This window comes from Cucumis sativus, unplaced genomic scaffold (assembly GCF_000004075.3).
Source record: "Cucumis sativus cultivar 9930 unplaced genomic scaffold, Cucumber_9930_V3 scaffold53, whole genome shotgun sequence".
In the NCBI taxonomy this organism is placed as follows: domain Eukaryota; kingdom Viridiplantae; phylum Streptophyta; class Magnoliopsida; order Cucurbitales; family Cucurbitaceae; genus Cucumis; species Cucumis sativus.
In genome coordinates, this window is record NW_022279553.1 from 210,668 (window position 1) to 233,807 (window position 23,140).

Genomic DNA, 23,140 nt, shown 5'->3' on the forward strand with positions numbered 1-23,140 from the left:
AGAGAGCTCGTACCCGCAGCTTTTCTTGATTCTGCACTCTTGTGGGTAATAGGCTTTCCTTCCTTGTCGTAGGTTCCTTTTGTTGGGACTTTTTCCTTCCCTCCTTCTTACTTGTTCATCATACCATAGTAATAAGAATTTCTTAGAAATAAGCTACTTTCTCTCCTTCAACTACTGATCAATTAGAACCTCGCGTCTGCACGCACCTTGTTTTTAGGACTTTAGGAAATGGAAGAATGTCAGATCGAATAATTTGACTTTATGTACACTAAGACAAGTGAATGGGTGTCTATCTTTTAGCTTTTCTTGATATACATGAATATAGGACAACCATAGAGTAGATGAGATTAGGGGAAGATTCTTGAGACCTCAACCTTTGCCGCGACTATCAATATTCTTTGAACCTCTTTTCCTTGCCTTTGTGTCGTTAGTTTGGGAATCAGGAAGAAGCTAAGCAAGGCATGAAGAAATTATTAACCATTCTAGATGTCATTCAGGTTGGATGCCAAATACGAGAAAACCTTTCTGAAGAGTATGCCAAATGCCCTATTTTTGGAGTTTGATTCAGTAAAAAGTTGGACAGTGTATAAAATTTCGTAAAAGAAATTGTTTTTTATATTTATTATTATTATTATTAATATTTTAAAGAAACTAAATACACTATAAGAAATAATATTTATACAAACTCAGAACCACATATATGCATAATGCATATTACAACTCATATAAACGTGCAGCACTTGTAGTCATGATTCAAGAATCTAAGGACACCTTGAACTCGGCTTTTATAAAATCATTGTGGAGTTCTAAGGATATTGGCTGGGATTATGTGGCTTCTGTTGGATCTTCTGGGGGAATTCTTACCATGTGGGACAACAGTAAAATATCTGTAACAGAGGTCATTAAAAGACGCCTCTCTTTGTCAATCAAATGCCTCACTTTGTGCAAAAAGGTTTGTTGGATCACAAATGTCTATGGCCCTTGTGGTTGCAGAGAAAGGAAATTGGTTTGGCCCGAATTGTCTTCCTTGGCTGATTGTTCGGTCGTGGCCTGGTGCATAGGTGGGGATTTTAATATCACTCGTTGGGCCCGGGAAAGATTTCCTTTTGCCAGAAGTACTAGAGGAATGTCATTATTCAATAAGTTTATTGACATGGTTTCTCTCATGGAAATTCCATTGCAAAATGGAAGGTTCACTTGGTCTAGAGACGGTAATTCTCGTTGAAGATCATTATTAGACAGATTCTTCATAAATCAGACGTGGGATGTTTGTTTTGAAAATTCTCGGGTTTCTCGAAAAGCACGCATCTTCTCGGATCACTTTCCTTTATTCTTGGAGGCTAGTTCTTTTCTTTGGGGTCCCTCTCCTTTTCGGTTTTGTAACAGTTGGTTGGTGTCCAGTGATTCTAATCAGATTATTGTTGAAATAGTGAGCAACTCTAACTTCCAGGGATGGGCTGGTTTCATTCTTCATGAGCAGTTGAGATCAGTTAAATTGGCAGTAAAAGCTTGGAATATTGCTGCGCAAGCTAAGGTAAAAAAAAACAGAGAAATCCTTGATGTCAAAATTAGAAAAATATGATTCTGTGGCTGAGTTGATTGGATTAAATCAAGAAGAGTTGAATTCTAGAGCTGCTTTGCAAGCGGAATTACTTAGTATTTATCAAAACGAAGAGCGTAATTTTATTCAGAAGAGTAAACTCAATTGGCTTTCTTTGGGTGATGAGAATACGAGCTTCTTCCACCGGTTTCTAAATGCGAAAAAAAGAAGGAACCTCATAACTGAATTAAAAAATGATGATGGGGTTGTCTCGACTTCATTCCGCGACATTGAAAGGCTTGTGCTGGAATTTTTTGAGTCACTTTATACCAGAATTCCGGGGGACAGATTCATCCCTATTAACAGTAATTGGTCTTGTGTTTCCTCAATTCAGAATGAGGCTCTTGTTACCCAATTTTCAGTGGAGGAGATCTTTAAGGCATTAAAGGCACTTGGCAACAATAAAGCTCCGGGCCCGGATGGCTTCACAGTGAAGTTCCTAATCACCCAATGGTCTATTTTCAAGGATATCTTCAAATCACTAATGTATGATTTCCACAGAAATGGAAGATTAAATGCTTGCATCCAAGAAAACTTCATTTGTTTAGTGCAGAAAAAAGAGAATGTGACTCTAGTCAAGGATTTCCGTCCAATCAGCCTTACTACGTTAGCATACAAGGTTGTTGCAAAGGTTTTATCTGAACGTCTAAAACAAGTTATGGATGCAATTATAAGCCCCACTCAAAGCGCCTTTATTGAAGGTAGGCAAATTCTTAACCCAATATTAATTGCTAACGAGGCCGTGGAAGATTATAGGGCAAAACGGAAAAAAGGATGGATTTTAAAACTTGACTTGGAAAAAGCCTTTGATAGGGTGAATTGGAACTTTTTAGAAAAAATTTATCTTTGAAAAAGTTTAGTTCCAAATGGATATCATGGATAATGGGCTGCCTAAAAAATCCAAAGTATTCAGTCTTCATCAATGGTAAGCCTAGAGGCCGGATAACAGCATCTAGAGGTATCCGTCAAGGGGACCCCCTCTCCCCCTTTTTATTCCTCCTAGTAAGTGAGGTTTTAGGAGAAATCATAAACAAGCTTCATATTAACAGCCAGTTTGAAGGTTTCCTTGTTGGCAAAGACTTGATCCACCTCCCTTTGCTTCAATTTGTCGATGATACTCTTCTCTTTTTATTCCAGCTTCCGATTATATATTTAGGTCTCCCTTTGAGAGGCTACCCTCGACAAAAGTCTTTTTGGCAACCAGTCATTGATCGAATTCACAAGAAACTTGAAAGGTGGAAAAGATATAACATCTCTAGAGGCGGAAGACAAACCTTATGCAACTCAGTTCTGGTTAGCCTTCCTACATACTACCTACTTTATTTTCTGTACCTGAAAATGTGGCTGCCTCTTTGTTAAAGTGAGTTTTCGGAGTGAAGGAAAAGGTCTGCAATACTCCTTGAAAGACAGGGGAAGCAGAAGATTGGTGTTCTATATTCTGGTTTGCTTATTAGTATTTTGTTGTTCGGAATTTTGGATTAGGAGGTTTTCTTTGTTTGATGTTTGTGAATTATATGTAACGTGACTCATTTTCTGAGGTTCACGGTTTGCTTATGTTGTAAGTTGTGTTTGAATTGTCAATATAATAGAAACACTACATCAGTGTTCTATCGTGATGTCATCCTTGGAATGCAATGGCTGCACACGTTGGGGTAACTGAAGTGGATTGGCGGAAACTCACTTTAACTTTCATACAAAATGAAAAGAATGTTGTTATAAGGGGTGACCCGAGTTTGACAAAGACTAGAGTGAGTCTGTAACACATGATGGAGACATGGACACCATCTGATTACGGTTTCTTGACAAAATGTCGAGCTATGGAGGGAGGAATGACATTTACCGAACTATATGGAATTGATGATGTTCCTACATTTCAAGAGTTACTACCAGCAGACAATTTTGGCTATCCTAAAAATCCAGCAACAAAGAAGTGGGAAGTGCTTGTTAGTTGGAAAGGAATACCACCTCATGAGGCTACATGGGAGAATTGTGATGATTTTACACAAAAGCTTCCTCATTTCCCACCTTGAGAACAAGGTGTCTTTGGAGAGGGAGAGTAATGATAGACCACCAATTGCAATACAATATAGCAGAAGAAAGACAAGTGGAATTGCACGTGCACAGGTGATGGAATTGGAGGAAGTGGAAACCACCTTAGTGGGGACAACAGTTAGTTACAGGGGGAGGTTAAAAGGGAGAGATGGAAGGAAAGATGGGGGTTGGTTAATCAGTTTCTGGAAGTGGAGGGGCTGTATTTTCTGGAGAGCAGAATTACAGAAGTTGTTCAGTTACTTTAATCTTAGAAAGTGTTTTCCATTATCGTAAACTACTTTTGATGTTTGAATGTTTTATTTTGTACTTGGTTATTGTCTGTAATAGTACTTATTTGTTCTGTGTTTTCAAGACTGGTTTGAGTATTGTATTCTGTAATAGTTTGGTTGCTTAATGAACAAATAAGAACCATTACTTGGTGTTCTATCAGCTTCTCAATCAAGCATTAACATCTCAATAAGGTATTATACATGCAATCAAACAATCACAACATACATACCATTTACTCAAAACGACCTAAAACATGCTCAAAACGTGTCTAAGTTTCACTTGAACTTTCAAAACGACCTAAAACAGCTTACGTGTAGGTTCGTAACTCATAACCTACGAAAAAAGTTCAAACATTGTGCAAAAAGCACTACAAGACCCAAAATTGCAACCAAGTGTGTAAGTGCAACAAACTTAATTCAAACCAACCTAAAACGTGCTCAAAACGTGTCTAGGTATTACTTGAGTTTTCAAAACGACCTAGCAAATCCTAAGTGTAAGTTCGTAACTCATAATCTACCAAAAAGGTTGAAAAAAGCATTTCAAGACCAAAAATGACAACCAAGTGCAACAAACTTAATCTAACCTAAAATGTATTCAAAATGTGTGAAGTATCACTTGAATTTTCAAAACGACCAAGCAATGCTTCAGTGTAAGTTTGTAACTCACAACCTACCAAAATTTCAAAAAGTATGAAAAAAGTACTTCAAGACCCAACATGTCAATCAAATGTGTGTAAAACTTAGTTTCAAACCAACCTAAAACGAGTTCAAAACGTGTCTAAGTTTCACTTGAACTTTCAAAACGACCTAACAAATATTCAATACAAGTTCATAAGTCATAACCTAGAAAAAGTTCAAAATTTTTGAAAAAGACACTCCAAAACCCAAAATGTCAAGTGTGTAAGTGCAACGAACTTAGTTCTATACAAACCTAACAAGTATTCAAAACACGTATAAGTTTTCGAACACCCTAACAACGCTTAAGTGTAAGTTTATAACTCATAACTTACCAAAAATTTCAAAAAGTGTGAAAAAAAATCTTTCAAGACTCAAAATGGCAACCATGGCTGTATGCAAAACTAACTTAGTTTGTAACAACCTAAAAGGTGTTCAAAAAATGTTTTAAGTATCACTCGAACTTTAAAAATGACCTAATAATGCTTTAGTGTTACTTCATAACTCATAACCTACCAAAAAGTTCAAAAAATGTAGAAAAAGCACTCCAAAATCCAAAATGGCAACCAAGTGTGTAAGTGCAACAAGCTTAGTCTCAACTTTAAAATTAGTGCGAGTTGGGAAATGTATTAACTCAAGCATGATGTACAAACTTGAAACGACTTAAATATTTATTCACCATCACATAAAAACAGTAATTAAATATAGATAACATGTGTAAATAAAGGGAGAATCACCTTTCTAGCAGTAGCTTTAGAGTAAGACCAAACACCATCCTCCTACTTGTAAATCTGCTCGATTGTCTACTTTGTTCTACACTCGTCATTTCACCGTCTCAGGCCATCCATTGAATTGGCCACCCAGCCTTGGCATACAAGAGTATGTCTCAGCCTGTTAACAAATACCACTAAAACTAAGCAAGACGAAGAAAAAAGTTTTCAAAAAATTACCTAACTTTTAGGTCTTCATGTGACTTTAAGTTCTTCTGTCTTCTCCTTCAACTCTTTGACAGATTGCTGAAATTATGTGTTTCTGCAATGTTTACCAGAACATGAAAGATTCATTGAAAATAAATACCATGAATACAAACCATGAAGAAATAGTAAAACAGTCAATACAAGAAGAAAAAAGTTCACTTGAAAACGACCTAAAACAGTATCACTTGAACAAAATGTGTCTAAGTATCACTTGAACTTTCAAAACGACCTAAAACAGCTTACGTGTAGGTTCGTAACTCATAACCTACGAAAAAAGTTCCAATAGTGTGAAAAAAGCACTACAAGACCCAAAATGGTACCAAGTGTGTAAGTGAACAAACTTAGTTCAAACCAACCTAAAACGTGCTCAAAACGTGTCTAGGTATTACTTGAGTTTTCAAAACAACCTAGCAAATCCTAAATGTAGGTTCGTAACTCATAATCTACCAAAAAGGTTGAAAAAAGCATTTCAAGACCAAAAATGACAACCAAGTGCAACAAACTCAATCTAACCTAAAATGTATTCAAAACGTGTGTACGTATCACTTCAACTTTCAAAACGACCAAACAATGCTTAAGTGTAAGTTTGTAACTCACAACCTACCAAAATTTCAAAAAGTGTAAAAAAAGTACTTCAAGACCCAAAACGGCAACGAAGTATGTAAGTGCAACGGACTTAGTTTCAAGCCATCCTAAAAAGAGTGCAAAACGTGTCTAAGATTTCAAATCGACCAAACAATACTCAAGCGTAAGTTCGTAACTCACAACCTAAAAAAATTTCAAAAAGTGTGAAAAAAAGTACTTCAAGACCCAACATTTCAATCAAATGTGTAAGTGCAACAAACTTAGTTTCAAACCAACGCAAAATGTGTTTAAAACGACCTAACAATCCTTAAGTGTAAGTTCGTAACTCACAAACTAACAAAAAGTTCAAAATGCGTGAAAAATGCACTTTGAGACCTAAAATGGCAACCAAGTATGCAAGTGAAACAAACTTAGTCTTAAACAAATCTAAAAAAATTTCAAACCGTGTTTAAGTATCACTTGAACTTTCAGAACGACCTAAGAATGTTTATTTGTAAGTTCGTCACTCATAACATACCAAAAAGTTTAAGAAGTATGGAAAAAAAGGAAACACTACAGGACCCAAAATGGCAACCAAGTGCGCAAGTGCAACAAACTTAGTTCCAAACCAACCTAAAAAGTGGTCAAGGCGTGTCTAAGTATCACTTGGACTTTCAAAACAACCTAACAAAGTTTAAGTGTAAGTTGGTAACCCATAGCCTACCAAAAAGTTCAAAAAGTGTGAAAACGCACTTCAAGACCGAAAATGGCAACCAATTGGATAAGGTCAACAAACTTAGTTTCAAACCAACCTAAACCGAGTTAAAAACGTGTATAAGTTTTACTTGAACTTTCAAAACGACCTAAAACAGCTTACGTGTAGATTCTACTCATAACTACGAAAAAAGTTCAAATAGTGTGAAAAAAGCACTACAAGACCCAAAATGGCAAACAATTGTGTAAGTGCAACAAACTTAGTTCAAACCAACCTAAAACATGCTCAAAACGTGTCTAGGTATTACTTGAGTTTTCAAAACGACCTAGCAAATCCTAAGTGTAAGTTCGTAACTCATAATCTACCAAAAAGGTTGAAAAAAGCATTTCAAGACCAAAAATGACAACCATGTGTGTAAGTGCAACAAACTCAATCTAACCTAAAATGAATTCAAAACGTGTGTAAGTATCACTTGAATTTTCAAAACGACCAAGCAATGCTTAAGTGTAAGTTTGTAACTCACAACCTACCAAAATTTCAAAATGTGTGAAAAAAGTACTTCAAGACCCAACATGTCAATCAAATGTGTTTAAAACTTAGTTTCAAACCAACCTAAAACGAGTTCAAAACATGTCTAAGTATCACTTGAACTTTCAAAACGACCTAAAAAAGCTTACGTGTAGGTTCGTAACTCATAACCTACGAAAAAAGTTCAAATATTGTGAAAAAAGCACTACAAGACCCAAAATGGCAACCAAGTGTGTAAGTGCAACAAACTTAGTGCAAACCAACCTAAAACCTGCTCAAAACGTGTCCATGTATTACTTGAGATTTCAAACGCCCAAGCAAATCCTAAGTGTAAGTTTCGTAACTCATAATCTACCAAAAAGGTTGAAAAAAGCATTTCGAGACCAAAAATGACAACCAAGTGTGTAAGTGCAACAAACTCAATCTAACCTAAAATGAATTCAAAACGTGTGTAAGTATCACTTGAATTTTCAAACGACCAAGCAATGCTTAAGTGTAAGTTTGTAACTCACAACCTACCAAAATTTCAAAAAGTGTGAAAAAAGTACTTCAAGACCCAACATGTCAATCAAATGTGTTTAAAACTTAGTTTCAAACCAACCTAAAACGAGTTCAAAACGTGTCTAAGTATCACTTGAACTTTCAAAACGACCTAAAAAAGCTTACGTGTAGGTTCGTAACTCATAACCTACGAAAAAAGTTCAAATATTGTAAAAAAAGCACTACAAGACCCAAAATGGCAACCAAGTGTGTAAGTGCAACAAACTTAATGCAAACCAACCTAAAACGTGCTCAAAACGTGCCTATGTATTACTTGAGTTTTCAAAACGACCAAGCAAATCCTAAGTGTAAGTTCGTAACTCATAATCTACCAAAAAGGTTGAAAAAAGCATTTCAAGACCAAAAATGACAACCAAGTGCAACAAACTCAATCTAACCTAAAATGTATTCAAAACGTGTGTAAGTATCACTTGAATTTTCAAAACAACCAAGTAATGCTTAAGTGTAAGTTTGTAACTCACAACCTACCAAAATTTCAAAAAGTGTGAAAAAGGTACTTCAAGACCCAAAACGGCAACGAAGTATGTAAGTGCAATGAACTTAGTTTCAAGTTATCTTAAAAAGAGTTCAAAATGTGTATAAGCTTTCAAACGGACCAAACAATACTCGAGCGTAAGTTCGTAACTCACAACCTACCAAAATTTCAAAAAGTGTGGAAAAAAGCACTTGGAGACCCAACATGTCAATCAAATGTCTAAACAAACTTAGTTCCAAACAAACACAAAATGTTGTTTGAAATGACCTAACAATGCTTAAGTGTAAGTTCGTAACTCACAAACTAACAAAAAGTTCAAAATGAGTGAAAATGCACTTTGAGACCTAAAATGGCAACCAATTATGCAAGTGAAACAAACTTAGTCTTAAACAAACCTAAAAAATGTGTTTAAAACTACTCTAAAGCACACACAAACACTCTCCATCTCACTCTCTATCTGCCTTGTTTCCAATTTAATTCGGTATTCATTTGGGGTTATTGTAGGTTCATATTTAGAAATAGTCATTCATGTGGTGATGCAAAATCCCTTTTATGTATCTAATACTAAAATCACAAAAATCATCTTGGACATGCAACACAACAAACTAAATTTCCACGGGAAGCCTTTGCTGACAAAATGGTAGACAATAATTACTCAAACAAGAGAGAAGGACTATAATTAATTAACAGAAGTACAAATCAATATAGGTGCACAACCACCAAACAAGAGAGAAGGAACAATAAACTTCAATAACAAAAGAAAGGTAGTATCAGGACTATCCTTACTTGTTACCGAAGAAGATACCTTGGCTCTGGTAAGCCCAATGCTCTGCCTTACAACGTTCAATTACCTTAGTACTGCAGCGTTTCTTCAAAGTTTGGGAATCTACCTAAAACATAAATACATATTACAACTTGAAAACCTCCATGTCAGAAACTTTACTTTAATTATCAAACAGATGCTATGCAAGAATTAGTTAGCAGAAATACAACATAAATAGTAATGATATTCTTTGGGGAGGGGATAAAAGCATCTTTCATCATAGAAATAAGCTTAGCAGTTAGCACTAACCTTTATATAAGAAGTTAACACGGTTTGATTACTTCTTAAAGTTCAGCTACGAAATCTGGTAAAGAGAAAGACCTAATCCATAATGTTAAAGAGGAAAAGACCAAGTCAGATTCCTTTATTCAAACAGGTTAGTATCACAGCTCCAAAGGAAAAAACTTACGGATCTCTACGACGAATTTCCTTGAATGATGTAGCAGCATTTGATGCTTGAAACACGGTTTCATTTATGCTGTGAAAAATAAGATCGATAAATAAAACTTTTGGCTACAATTAGCCACAGAAACATAAAGCTGTGACAGGAAAACAAAAGCTAACAGATAATTAACTATACAGTTTGTAGGCAAAATACCAAATAGCCCATAATCAAGATCACAACTGAAGCAGACAATAATGTGTAGTTTATCATTTCCAACCAAATAATTCAATCATAAATAAGGTCAAATGGCCAAATAATATGACCTTTCACATAAATACTTACTCCTGAATTTTTTGAACAATAATGTTATCGCTTCTCTCCCACGTTTCACGAAGGCCCTCAGCCATCTGCCAATTCCAATATATGAAAATTTTTTACATATTATATTAAACATTGAAAATTCTTTTACGTATTATTTTTTTTTTACGTATTCCTATTGAAGAATCTCATTTGAGCATTTTGTGGTCAATTTGACTTGACAGAAACAACAGAACTTTCAATTAGAAGGAAGCAAGATGCCCAGTTTTTTTGAACTGCTGTTTTTTTTTTTTTTTTTTTTTGCTTCAACTTGCTGTTTTCCATAACTACTTCGGCTTGGAGCCCTCTCTCTACTCCTTATGTAATTTTAAGAAATAGATAAAATCCAAGTTAAACTAGATAAGTGGAAAAGATCTCTTTTTTTTCTCTCTCTCTCCCTCTTTACCAGCTACCATGCTGGGTGAAGAACTCTAAGCACCTACTAGGTGGGAATGGGTTTTGCTTAGGCAAGAAAAGCGGAGAGGATCCCCACGAAAACTCTGAAACCGGGGGATCTCGGCGCGCATTTTACTTGACCTACGCGGCTGGCTTGGCTCCCTCTTTTTTTTCTCTCTCCCTCTCTACCGGCTGCCATGCTGGGTGAAGAACTCTAAGCATCTACTAGGCAGGATCAGGTTTTGCTTAGGCAAGAAAAGCGGAGAGGATCCCCACGAAAACTCTGAAACCGGGGGATCTCGGCGCGTATTTTACTTGACCTAAGCGGTCGGCTTGGCTCCCTCTTTTTTTCTCTCTCCCTCTCTAAAGACTACCACGCTGGGTGAAGAACTCTAAGCACCTACTAGGCGGGATCGGGATTTGCTTAGGCAAGAAAAGCGGAGAGGATCCCTACGAAAACTCTGAAACCTGGGGATCTCGGCGCGCATTTTACATGACCTAAGCGGCTGGCTTGGCTCACTCTTTTTTTGCTCTCTCCCTCTCTACAAGCTGCCATGCTGGGTGAAGAACTCTAAGGACCTACTAGGCGGGGTCAGGTTTTGCTTAGGCAAGAAAAGCGGAGAGGATCCCACGAAAACTCTGAAACCGGGGGATCTCGGCGCGCATTTTACTTGACCTAAGCGGCTGGCTTGGGTCCCTCTTTTTTTTTCTCTCTCCCTCTCTATCGGCTGCCATGCTGGGGAACTCTAGTGACCCACTAGGCGGGGGTCGGGTTTTGCAACCCTTAGCAGCTTGGTCGTATTGTTTTGTTTTTATCGGCTGTTATGTTGGGTGAAGAACTCTAAGAACTTGCCGACTTTGCTTTCTACCTGACCTAACAATCATATTTTGCTTTCAAACAATCTTATACAAATGTGTATGACCAAAAGAGGGATTTAAAATTAATATAAAAAATGCATTAGAATATGGCAAAAAAGGGGATTAAAATTGAGATAAAAAAGACAACCGCACATATTATTATGTACATAATTCACAATATTCAGAAAATGAACCAAGTGTTCTACTCATTTCTAAGCTATCAATATATGCATTTTCAACATATGTAACATATTCAAATAAAAAATACAATCACAAATCCGAGCTCCGTTCTCATGCGTTAGGCATACATGCTTTTTTATGCTAAAAAGCGAAGTAGACATGGTACTTATTCTAAGCATAGAGCATTGCAAAAGTTTCTAAATTTTGACATTTTTAGCAAAATTTGCAAAATGAAAATTTCCCAAAGGACATGGAATGTGCAAGGCTACAACCCCACCCCCCACTTAAAAATTTGCATTGTCCTCAAAGCATTTTAAGCAAGATTCTACGGATGGAAAAAAAGAAAGAAAAAGGAGAACAGAAGACCTCCCCTTGTAACCTAGTTTCTTCATGGAAGCTTGCTTGCAAAGATCCCAAGTTTGGTTATATTTCATTTTCCTTTATTCCTACAAAAAGAAAACAAGAATTTCCATCGAATTTTATTAAAAAGGTTAAACTAAAAATTTTAGAAAAATGTGCAGAATTGTTTAAGCTCGGTTGCATTTTCTAAGCACCACTTGAATTATTAAAACGACCTAACAAATATTCAATACAAGTTCGTAATTCATAACCTACCAAAAAGTTAAAAAAGATTGTTGTAGGTGTTCCACCAAACCTTTTGTAAATTACATACATCAATAAACTTACTTCTCATAGGGGGGAAGAAACTATGTTTTAGGGACAGATGGCTCTAAAGCACACAAACACTCTCCATCTCACTCTCTATCTACCATGTATCTAATTTAATCCAGCATTCATTTGGGGCATTGTAGGTTCATATTAAAAAATAGTCATTCATGTCGTGATGCAAAGGCCCTTTTTATGTATCTAGAACTAAAATCACGAAAATCATCGTGGACATGCAGCACAACAAACTGAATATCCATGGGAAGCCTTTGCTAACAAAATGGTTGACAATAATTACTCAGACAAGAGAGAATGACTATAATTAATTAACAGAAGTACAAATCAATATAGGTGCACAACCACCAAGCCCCCAACAAAAGGAACAATAAACTTCAATAACAAAAGAAAGGTAGTATCAGGACTATCCTTACCTTGTTATCGAAGAAGATACCTTGGCTCTGGAAAGCCCGATGCTCTGCCTTACAACATTCAATTACCCCAGTACTGTAGTGTTTCTTCAAAGTTTGGGAATCTACCTAAAACATAAAAATATATATTACAACTTGAAAACCTCCATGTCAGAAACTTTGCTTTAATTATCAAACCAGATGCTATGCAAGAATTAGTTAGCAGAAACACAACATAAATAGTAATGATATTCTTTGGGGAGGGGATAAAAGCATCTTTCATCTTAGAAATAAGCTTAGCAGTTAGCACTAACCTTTATATAAGAAGTTAACACCAGTTTGATTACTTCATAAACTTCAGCTACGAAATATGGTGAAGAGAAAGACCTAATCCATAATGTTAAAGAGGAAAAGACCAAGTCAGATTCCTTTATTCAAACAGGTTAGTATCACAGCTCCAAAGGAAAAAACTTACGGACCTCTACGACGAATTTCCTTGAATGATGTAGCGGCACCTTGTTCTTGAAACACAGTTTCATTTATGCTGTGAAAAATAAGATTGATAAATAAAACTTTCGGCTACAATTAGCCACATAAACATAAAGTTGTGACAGGAAAACAAAAGCTAATAGATAAATAACTATACAGTTTGTAGGCAAAATACCAAATAGCCCATAATCAAGATCACAACTGAAGCAAACAATAATGTGTAGTTTATCATTTCCAACCAAATAATTCAATAACAAATAAGGTCAAATGGCCAAATAATATGTCCTTTCACATAAATATTTACTCCTGAATTTTTTGAAGGATAATGTTATCGCTTCTCTCCCACGTTTCACAAAAATTCTTTTACATATTATATTTTTGTTACATATTCCTATTGAAGAATCTCATTTGAGCATTTTGTGGTCAATAAGAAAGAAGCAAGATGCCCAGTTTTTTTGAACTGCTGTTTTTCTCTTCTTCTTTTTTTTTCTTTAACTTGCTGTAAATTGGAGATGTTTTCCATAACTACTTTGGCTTATGTAATTTACCTTCTCCCTAAATGCAGCCATAAATCAAACAAAGTAGATGAATAAATTTACACCACAGAAATCCATCCTATGAAGACTAGAGCGGAGAAAGATGGGATAAGGATAAAGCATAGGAAGAGCAAATACCCGATGGGAAGTAACTGATAAAAAATACTTTGTGTTGAGAGTAATATATCCCGAACCAATTTTATGGCAGCCATTAAGATTTACCCACTGCAACTCTGCACACAAATATTTTCTTATAAACAATAATTAACACAATCTAATTGGTATCTTATGGATATAAAAGACAGCATGGATCCATATTGGAAGGATTTCAAGTTAGTCTACGAACAAAGAATTTGGAAGGATTTCAAATTAGTCTACGAACAAAGAATTTGGAAGGATTTGTGATCAACTAAGGAGCTCTCGACTTTCTCCGCTGGAATTTACCTTCCTTGGGTACTTATCGACCAGAGACTGGAAGTAGTTGTGCTCTTCGTCCACAGTAGTCATCCAAAGAGCAAGGGAAAGACCACGACGCGTAGTGGAATAGGAAAAAGAGCGTCGAGCACAGCTTTCGTGTCACCAGCAATCGCTTTTCCTTTATTGGTAGACCGAAAAGGCTTTGTCAAGCAGGCAGGCATGATTGTCACTCGATCGACAGTTGAGAAATCCAGCGCTGTTAGGGCTAGGAAAAGAAGATGGCCGTGAATCGCGATTTTGAGGAAGATGAAGAAGATAAGAGAAGGGGAGAGGACGAGAAAGTAGAGAGAAAGAGCCGTTAGAGAAGAAGTAGGGGAAGAAATTCTTTTATTTAAAATTCAATTGCATTATTTATTTATTTATTTAATTTCTTTTATTTATTTATTTAATTTAAATAATATACATAAATTTGCAAATTGGAATATATAGTTATATTACTTATTATAGAATATCAAATGAAAATAGTATTAGAAGAAATGTCTAAAATAAACAAAAATAATAAATATTCAAAAAAAAAAATCTTTAAAATCTGGGGATAGAGATCAACAAGTTATTGAAAAATTTTTCCTCGCCAAGTAGAATTGCTTTATCAACGATTCGATGAATGTATCTATGTTCAATTCGTGTGTGTATCATGTATGAATCAAGTTCATTTCGTTAGGATGAGGCTCATCAATTTAATTAGGGATGGTCTTATGATGAAACAATTCATTGCATTGATAATCCAATATAAAAAACCATTTTACCTATACTCATTAGATAAAATTCGAGTTTCCTTCAATGAGCGACTATGTGGATAAGATATATTTATGTACACATATCTTATTATTTATAATTTATAAGAATTATATACACTAGACTCATCGTGGCTAGTGGCTTACTCAGAAATTGAATCAAATTAAGGCTTTTTAACTCAGTGGTAGAGTAACGTCATGGTAAGGCGTAAGTCATCGGTTCAAATCCAACAAGAGGCTTTGGCGTTTTTCATAAAACTCCAGCCGTAGTATTCATATTTGATTGAGGGAAACGTGAGTGAGAGAGAAGGGGAGATGAGGGAAAAACTATAAAGGATTTAGTGAAGAAAAACCCATTTAAAATATATTTGAATTATTTGTGATAAAGCTCATTTAAAACCCAAAACAATTTCTTTAGAACTAAAACAAATATTTTGTTTTTAAAATTTAGACTAAAAAAATCAAATTTTACGAGATAAAATTTTCAGTAACGATAAAGCAAAAAATATATATTTTGTTTTTCAAATAATTATAATCCAAATTTTTCAAGAAATGTGAAATTTCATTTAATAAGATAAAAAAATTGTGAACATTAGTTTCCAATTTTGGCAATGGATGAAAGTATTAGAAATTGAAAATAATTGTTAGACATGCATGTTAGTCGTCACCACAAACCAATCCAATTTTTCATTCAAAAATGTTGAATTTATAATTAATGGTTCTCGAAACATTTATACAATTTTTTTTAATTTAACTTACTTAATTTGAGTTTTCTTACGATGTTCATGTCGATATTATACGAAAAATTGTCTTAAATGATAAAATTGCTGAAGATATTCACAAATATAACAAAGTTTTACCGTCTGTTAGTTAGTGATAGAACATGTACTAGTGGTCTATCAATTATCCTCTATGGTTTTAGTTTAGTGGTTATTTATCAAGCTCTTAATAAATTAAATAGTGATTTAACAAATATAATGTAAAAGAATATTCCAAGAATAACCTTGGAGTATCACTTGAATTTTCAAAACGACCTAACAATGCTAAACTATAAGCTCATAACTCATAACCTATCAAAAAAGTACAGATAAAACAAAAAACTATTTAAATCTTAAAAAATGAAATATGAGAAAAAAATGAAAAGACAAGAAATATTTTAAAGTATATGTAAATTTTAGATATTAAGTAAAAAGAGATATGTAAGTTGAATTTTAATCGGTAAGAATATGGATGTTAGAAACAATTTTTAATTTTTAAAAGTTGATTTATAATCATTTGATTTCTTTAAATTCAACACATAAACATAAAATGATTTGAATTTGAATTTATCACACCTTACAATATTTTTCAAATTTTCAAATCAGATACCAAGTTTGTTGACCTTACCCACTTGATTGCCATTTTGGGACTTGTTTAAGACTAAGTTTGTTTCACTTGATACTTGGTTGTCATTTTAGGTCTCAAAGTGCATTTTTCACGCATTTTGAACTTTTTTTTAATGGGCTTTATAAAAAATAATTCAAATGAATTGGCAGATGGCTGAGGGCCTTCTTTGTGAAATGTGGAGAGAAGCGATAAGAATATGTATGTCTTAATGGTCATAGAAATTTATTATGCTGGTTTTTGCTTGAAAAGTTTTCTATTATTTACTTTATTGAACACACACGAGCACCCGTACATCTGGATTTGTAGGAATATGTATCATTATAAGGTTTCCATCCATCTTTCTTATGCCATCGATGAAGTTTTGGCCGAAGCAACAATAGCCCGTTGGAAGTAGAAAAGTTAAGCAAGTTGGGTCAAAATGCGCTTGGTTCTTTTATATATTACATGTTTATACCTTTTCAATTCAATACCTCTTTACTTTTCACTTGTCAATGTGTTATTAGTAGTTTAATTTAGCGATAAGTTATTGATAAGAAGTTTAGTTTATAATTCTCGTCGCATTAGTTAGGCTATGCTCATCGCTTAGCCAACGTCAATCGCCAACTACTCGAGAGGGCAAGTAGCAAGGATAAGGCTAATACGTGAAAGGGGGAGTTTCGCGACAAACTCCACCTTAGTGAGATAACTTCCATCATTTGTATACCAAGAGATGAACAAGTGTGGACATTAGGCACCGAGAGGTTGTTGTCCTTAATTGCGAAGCTCTATACGTTTTATAAGTGAAATCTTCTAGATATATCTCTCCTAAGCACACTTAATCATATGGATTCTGAGAGGTGACCATATCTGACGTTTTAATGACTCTGAGAGGAGCACTTCTTAATTATAAGTTAGTTGAGCGAGATATATCCTATTAAAGTTGTCGTGTTATTAATCGCATTATAACGCAAAGACATTCATTTGCTCTTTTCTTGCATACAAGTTAGTTCCCATTTCTATTTTGTCATCCATATTCCCTTTTATAGAATCTCTAAGCGTAGATATCTAGTGGTAGTTTGTTCTTGTATTTCTTTTATACCATTCGTTATTCTTTAATTCTTTTATACTGCCTAGATGATAAGTAATACCTAAAATTAATATCTTGAATCAATTCCTTATGTTCGACCGGATCACCCCGGTAAACCTACCATTTCACTTGCACTTGGACAAGTAGTAAGAAAACTTGTACTCAAGAGGACTTAGTTGCCACACGATATGAAGGTCTAGTGAGCAATTCACATGCAGTTAACATGCTTAGTGATATATCGCCTAGATTGAGTATAATTTTCATTCACCATTTACTAACACTAAGTCCTGATTGTTGAAGAGAAACAACACCTCAATAACCGGAGCGATCGACTTCTATCTTTAGTTATTTGATCTTGAACCTTAATTGCACGAGAGATGGCCTGGGATGAAACAAATTTACCTTTATTTTATTCAGTCTCGAGCATACATTGTCCTAAGATGCTACATTATGAAAGACTTCTGCCTTTAGTTATTCGATCTCAGGCCTTAATTGCACTGAAATGGCTCGGGATGAAAGAATTCTGTCTTTATTTTATTTAATCTTGGGCATACATTACATTGAGATGCTCCGAAATGAAATTTTTTTGCCTTTAGTTATTCGATCTCGACCTTAATTGCATCGAGATGACCCGTTATTAATAAATCACAAAAGAATATATAAATCGCAAGAACGTCTATGGAATTTGTGAAAAAATAATCTCGCATCATGGACTTTTCTTATTTTGTTATACGAACCATAAATATTTTGGATTTTTCTACATTTATGTAAATTACTCTTAAATTAATCTAATTAATATTTAATTGGAAATCACTGCCACTTGGATATAGGAATACAGGAGCATCCCACATTCTCTAAATAACACCCACATATGGAAGTATTATCTTAATTTAAATTAATGATCACAAATAGCAAAAAAGTTGAAACTATTTACAAAATATAGCAAAAAATTTGAAACTATTTACAAAAAGACTCAAATGTGCTATAGAGAATTTAATTATTATGCTAATTAGTTTCAATTTAATTAGTATATTTGAAAATTCCACTTAAATTTGATTAACACTAAAATAATTAGTTAATATATAATAATTATTTAAATCACATTTAATTAATATTTCATTTAAATCACATTTAAATGAATATCTCTCACATAACCAATAGTTTTAATTTAATTAAATAGAATTAAACTAAATTATTAATTAATTCTTTCAATTATTTAATTTCTAAATTAAATATTTTATATTTGATTTAATATAGATTTGAATCATACTCATATATGAATTTCTCTCGTACTATCTTGAATATGTTTTTGTATCATATACGTATTAAATTTTAATCTATAGTTTTATTACAAATTTAATTCATATTAAATTAATATTTGAACTCATTCAAATATTTATTATTTCATAAATTAATTTTAATCATATACAAAATTAAATTTATATAATAAAGTTCAATTAAAAGATAAATTTTATATTATAATATATCACCATACATATATACTAATTTTCAAAGTAAATATGAACATTTCAAATTACAGTCAATATGTAATAACCTTAATACCCTTTACATACTAGGAAGGGACCTAATAAATTTACATTTCAAAGTGAAATCAATTTATTTACTTTAGTTGTCGTATTATCCTTAAGAGCACCTCATGCCTCCACATCAATAATCATTTTATCTCATTGCAACAATCACCCATATAAATATTGAATCAACATATGGTTCTGTACCTAATGATGAAAAACTTGGCACTGAGCCAAGTATCTCCCCCAATAATCGTAAAGTGATTCATCCTTTCCTTGTGTGATGCCATAGATTTTCTTCCTCACACTAGTAGCATAAAAGGTTGAAAAGAACTTTTCCAAATATTGTCTCTACATCTACTCCCATGAAATAATGCTCCCCGGTGACAAGTAATAGAGCTAATCTTTCACTTCTTCGTGTTACGAGAAGGGAAAAGCTCTCATGTTCGTCTGCTCAAGGGTTATAATGTGAGGACTCATTCCATTGCAAACAATATGGGGCTCGACTATCGAGAATATAATGACTGAACCCTAAGTGGAAGTCCATAAGTTCACTTTAGCAGTTAGCTAAATGAAAATCTACTTATAATATGGAGCAAGCACTAGAAGAAATTTGCTCTTTATTGTCAGTTTAGAACCGACATTAATGGCCTTTGGTGTCAGTTCGGAATTGACATCTATGCTAGCGTTATTAAAGGCCTTTAATGTCATTTTTGCTTTGATGTCAGTTTAAAAATGACATCAAATGCATCATTGATGGCCACTGATGTCGGTTTTAAATCAACATTTTTTATGGCGTAATTGTTGACCTTTACTGTTGGTTTTCCTTTAATGTCGTTTTTAAACCGACATCAAAGCCTTGTTTGTTTTTTTAATTTATTTATTTTAATTATTTTTCATGGTGTCGAAATTGACATTATTTGTTACGAATTACGACATGAAATGTTCGTCATCGAATATTAGAAAAGTATAAAAAATAATTGTTGCATGATTGCTAGCTGTCTACCACTCCATGGCAAACCTTATATATTACTTCCATATTTCACCTGCAAGGCAGAAGATCAACCCCTACAAAACCAGCATACATTTCCACACATCCAATGGCAAACTAATACTATTTCTAGCTATAGAATTCAACATGGTAAGAGGCCACAAAACCAGCACATACACTTCCACACTTCCATGGAAAACTACAAAAATACACTTTTCCACACTTTCATAATACTACAGAAATACACATATCAATCAAGTAAATAATATGTAAAGTATTAAAGTATGTGTACAACAAATTCCTCCACTAATACACACTTTCCACATAGTACTACAACAAATACACTCTAAAGTCAACACCTAAAACACTACAATACAACACCTATTCATAAACTACTACAAGCAGAAAACCTGAAAATTAAAGTATGTACAACAAGTAGTACTAGAATCTCGTAGCTTATATATTAAAACAATTAGTATTAGTACTAGTAACTTATAAACTACAAAAAAAAGTGTAAAAGCTTACACAAATCGGCTAACAAAGCTTGCATATTTTGTTCAAATCTCGTCAATCTCCTCTTGCGTATATGCACTTTTTTGTATTAAACTATGCAAAAAGAAAGGTACGGAAAGAATAAGTTTAGATAATTTATGTAATTTGTAACATATAAAAAGTGAAAGTAGAAACTTACAAGGCTAGTGATGGGAGTACTAGAATTATGCACGATTTCATGTATATACTTTTGGACATAATACCCACACCCAACCGAATCCAATTGACGAGGACACTGCATGTATATAAATTACATACAAATTATTCTTATGTTTCATTGAAAATAATTATGTGTCAATGCAAATTACCTTTATAGGTTTCCATTTCGGATTTGACCGATAATGTTGTAAATCATGCTTAGCTTGCCATGTTTTTAATCCTCTATACATTTGGAAACATTAGAATTAGAAGACAATGAAGTCAAATAAGAAGTAAATCATAAGTCACATTTATGACTCCATGGATGTCTTCTATGTGATGTTACAAATACTTGAAGATCACGATCCATGATATGTGATGTTATTTTTGCTTGGTCATAACAAAAAACTTGCTTCCACAATCACATTCATCCCAAAGATATCTAAGTAAAAGCAACCTTAGTTAAAAAGGAACAAAATAACTATAGCTATAGTATTGGACATAAAGATGAGTAAAAGATGTTTACTTACGTAATGTATGCTAGGATGCACATATAGCCTATTTCTACCATGCCGCAATAATGGAGCAAGTCCTAACGAGCTAAATAAATGAATTTGTTTTTACCGAATATTAGCTCGCTCATTAGGATGCGAACCATATCTACATCCTTCATATTGTTCACAACATGTCCATATAAGAGCTTAATGGTTCCATTAACATTTATGTAATTTGAAGAATATAGAACATCCTTTGGGGTTGAATGCTCCAAGCACAAACAAAATAATATCAAAACCTAAAATACAATCACAAATAAATATCAAAGCTTCAATAGCACATAAACAAGTCAACGAGGCCATTCAACAATATTACCTAATGCTTGATTTAAAGTCTCTATCTTGCCCTTCACTGGAATAGGTAAACTACAATCTCCTCCTGTGAGCAAGTCCACCAAGATTTTAACATTGGGACCACCATTGCTATCATCAAGTATGGTTGCTATTGCAACAATATTATTAATCGTTCCTATAGCCAATTTGCACGGTGTTTACTTTACAAGTATTAAAAGCATCATTAAGAACAATTTATCCTATAAACATTAAAATTTTAAAAGTGACAACAAAGTTATTTACCATCACTTCTTCGTTCATAGGTGTGTTGCCCAAATCCTCATCGGCAATAGAGATCTATGTTAACACTTCTGATGGACGATCTCAAGTGATTATGACTCTTCTTGTAACTTTTGCTTTTTGATTCATCTTCTACAACTTGAGAACTTGCAATTTTCTCTTTCCCTTTCACTGTCTTGAAATATAGTGATTGAGAGACAAAACCATCCATGCCACGTACACGTCCACCATGCTCCTTAGAGCCCAATGACTCAGTCAATATGTCCTCATCTCTATGTGTTTCAGCTAATGCATCCCATAGAACAATAAAGTATTCATCATTAACTAAGTTAACAAAAGATTAAATATTGTATATAAGTAAATCGCAAGCAAACTTACGATTCGAGAGACACAATCTCGAGTAGCATCATCAAAATAATCATTGTTTTTCCTTTTCTTGCACACGCACACGCACACACCACACACACACGTGCACACACACGAACACACGCATGAACGCATGCACACATCCACAGACACATGCACGCAACACGCACGTCCACCCATACGGGCCATCCACCATACACACGCACACCCACCTACACGGGCACAAATGTGCATGCACACACGCGCGCATACATGCACATGCACACACACGAACACATACGCACGCACACACATGTGCACACACATGCACTCGCACACGCACACCACCCACACGGGCACATGGCACTTGCACACACGCACCGACACACATGCACGCACGCGCACTCATATGGGCACATGTGCACTCATACACACACAAGCACATGTACACCCATCCACATTGGCACACGTGTACTCGCACACGCACATGCATACACCCACACACACGCACGCCCATGCGCATGCATGCACACGAACACACGCATGAACGCGCACACACATCAAGACACGCACGCGTACACACACACTCATACATGTACGAACATACGCACACCCACCCACACAAACATATGCGCCTTGCACACATGCACACACACACACCCACACACATGCACGCACGCGCACATGCACACTCATCCACACGGACACATACGCACTAACACACACGAGCACACACACACCCACACAGACACATCGGCACTTTCACACGCACACACACACAAGCACACGCATGCGCACACGCATACGTACACACCCACATACATGCGCATGCACACACACGAACACACGCATGAACGCACGCACACATCCACACACACACACACGCACGTACACACGCGCACACACAATCACCCACACGGGCACATGTGCACTTGCACACACCCACCGACACACATGCACGCACGCGCACATGCACATCCACACACACGGACACATGTGCAGTCACACACACACGCACGCACACACCCATATGGGCACACGCACAATCTCACACGCACACACAAGCACACGCACACACACGAACACACACATGAACTCACGCACACATTCACACATGCACACACACATCTACACCCACATGCACACACACACACGCACACGCACATCAACCCACACGGGCAAACGCGCAGTCGCACATATGCACACACACACGCACACACGTACATATGCACAAAGATGTGAAAATGAATTAAATTTAAAAAACAATTACATTAATTGTGTT

The 23,140-nt window shown here is 35.0% G+C and overlaps 2 long non-coding RNA genes across 3 annotated transcripts in view; both read right to left on the reverse strand.

The window, feature by feature from the left end:
• Nucleotides 1-77: 77 nt before the first annotated feature.
• The window catches only part of LOC116405993, a 31,114-nt gene continuing 8,051 nt past the window's right edge, over nucleotides 78-23,140 (reverse strand). Inside the window, exon 2 of the long non-coding RNA XR_004219086.1 lies at nucleotides 78-521. This is a non-coding gene — a long non-coding RNA (uncharacterized LOC116405993). The remainder of the gene's footprint in view (nucleotides 522-23,140) is intronic.
• On the reverse strand, nucleotides 19,939-21,370 carry LOC116405992. 2 transcript variants are annotated; one of them, XR_004219085.1, is made up of 3 exons: nucleotides 21,257-21,370; nucleotides 20,557-20,629; nucleotides 19,939-20,302 (listed from the first exon to the last, which is right to left on the reverse strand). It is a non-coding gene; the product is annotated as an uncharacterized LOC116405992 (long non-coding RNA). The 2 variants fall into 2 exon arrangements; XR_004219084.1 differs by lacking the exon at nucleotides 21,257-21,370 and having other exon boundaries at nucleotides 20,557-20,713.